General features: G+C 68.8%; 1 protein-coding gene across 11 annotated transcripts in view; it reads left to right on the forward strand.

The window, feature by feature from the left end:
• Positions 1-295, forward strand: part of PCBP2 (poly(rC) binding protein 2) — a 22,385-nt gene continuing 22,090 nt past the window's right edge. For all 11 annotated transcript variants that reach the window (XM_077753484.1, XM_077753485.1, XM_077753488.1 and 8 more), the window contains exon 1: positions 1-69. The gene's annotated coding sequence lies outside the window, so the exon portion shown is untranslated. The remainder of the gene's footprint in view (positions 70-295) is intronic.

Raw genomic sequence — 295 nt, forward strand, 5'->3', positions numbered from 1 at the left:
GCCCCCGGCCTCCCGCCCTTCCCCCTCCCGCCCGCTCCCCTTTTCCCCTCAGTCGCCTCGCGCCTGCAGGTAAGCTTCAAAATTCTCCCTCCGCCCTCGGCTGTAGCTTTCTTTCCACTCTTGCCATCTTTCTCTGCGGGCTCCGGTCCTCGTCACGAGCCCCGGCCTCGCGTAGTACCGCGTGAGCGCCTACCCCCTCAGTTGGCCTGGCAGGCCATTCACGCGAGGCCCTGGCTCAGGCGCGGCCTAGTAGGCCTCGCGCAAGGCCTACCCCCCTCCCCCCGCCTTTTCCCGG

The sequence above is a fragment of the Crocuta crocuta genome, unplaced genomic scaffold, assembly GCF_008692635.1.
Source record: "Crocuta crocuta isolate KB4526 unplaced genomic scaffold, BGI_CrCroc_1.0 scaffold30, whole genome shotgun sequence".
Taxonomy (NCBI): Eukaryota; Metazoa; Chordata; class Mammalia; order Carnivora; family Hyaenidae; genus Crocuta; species Crocuta crocuta.